At 38.9% G+C, this 1,504-nt stretch overlaps 1 long non-coding RNA gene across 1 annotated transcript; it reads left to right on the top strand.

Annotated features, from left to right (window-relative positions):
• The first annotated feature begins 1,145 nt into the window (after positions 1-1,145).
• Positions 1,146-1,484, top strand: LOC109589802 (uncharacterized). Its single transcript, XR_002188936.1, has 2 exons — positions 1,146-1,290; positions 1,361-1,484. It is a non-coding gene; the product is annotated as an uncharacterized LOC109589802 (long non-coding RNA).
• Positions 1,485-1,504: the final 20 nt, after the last annotated feature.

The following is a 1,504-nucleotide window of genomic DNA, read 5'->3' on the forward strand; positions in this document are numbered from 1 at the left end:
AGAGGAAAGAACATGTTACTTGGAATAGCAATAGCATCACCAATACTCTCTGTGTATATTGCAATAGAGTCTATGGCCAGTCCTTTTAAAAGGATGTCACTGAATATTTTCAATTTGTGTCTCCTTTCATTTTCAGCTCTTGTTTATGGATCTAGCTGGTACTTCATGAAAAGTGATCACGAGGATGGACTAATCATCATCATTGCTGTTTCTAATGCTGTTATCATTACATCTTTACTTGGTGTAATCATTATACACATTTTATGGGTAACTGGTCTATTGGAAAAGATAAAGATTAAGTTTAGGAAGTATTGGTCTCATTGTCTATCACGACAGAATCAAGAAGAAGCAGCTCATGTTGATATGAGTGGATCATTTTTTGAACCTTATGATAGAGTGAGAGAACCACTCCTCTCCTCAGCTTGTGTTCAATATCATTAATATAGCTGACTCTTTTGTTTGTTGTGTGAATTTTATACTTTATTTGTAGTGTTCCTGCATGCATACACAACTATTACATGTTATAAAAATTAATATGCAACTTTCCCTGTATTATTCAAGTACTGAATTTTACACCATTCTTGCAATAGCTACGGTCCTTGTTGTATTTTATTGCTTTGGACATGTAGTGACATCACAGAACTCATAAATATTCATGATCTTATTTTGTATATATATATTGCATGTTGTGTTATTAAAGAGCAGTGTTTGGGTGTCAACACGAGGTATAGCGGCGATCTCCCTCTCTCTGGGCGCAACAACCAGCCTTGCCTGTCAATAGCCAGCACTTACACATAGCATTCCCCACGCCACGAATTGTTATATTGGTGACCCGGACGGCCCTGACGACTCACTGCGCTGCTCAGGGTATACAGACAAGCAACTACTGGACGTGTGCTGGAGTTACCTCTTTCTAGTCCACACGCTTCCACTTTTGACGACGCTGGCTTTGTCTCTCTCTCCTTCTGACGATTCACTGTCAGACGAGTAACCAGGCAGCTGTATTACTCTTAGCTCTGGCCACGACGACCCACTGTCGGCCTATACCATATCATAGATACAGTATACAACAGGGATTGGAAACGGCCCGGTATCACGTGATCTTTTCCTTAACATTTCAATGAGACAACAAAAAATGTCAAAAAACCTAGGCGTGTTACGGGTTAAAAATAGATATCCAGGGATATTCTTCAGAAAAGTCTCGAGAAAGTCATCTGTCTAATGACTTTTTAAGATTTGAGTAGTCCCCGTTCTAGGAAAACTTTGGCTGCATAAAGCTCTCTTTCGAAGGTATTCTATAAACTGGTACTCTTTGCAATATATCCATTCTCGTATGATTTGAGATCTTTTCTCCCTCTAGCTTCTACATTGATGACACAACAGCTGTTATGATGAGATGTCTAGATTGATGTGACTATTATCCAATGTACTGAGTGTTTTTAATCTTAATTTTCTCTTAAGCCGTGTTTTATTGAGGACATCAAGAATAGTGGACGGGGATCCT

This window comes from Amphimedon queenslandica, unplaced genomic scaffold (genome assembly GCF_000090795.2).
Source record: "Amphimedon queenslandica unplaced genomic scaffold, v1.1 AMPQUscaffold_10862, whole genome shotgun sequence".
Classification (NCBI taxonomy): Eukaryota; Metazoa; Porifera; class Demospongiae; order Haplosclerida; family Niphatidae; genus Amphimedon; species Amphimedon queenslandica.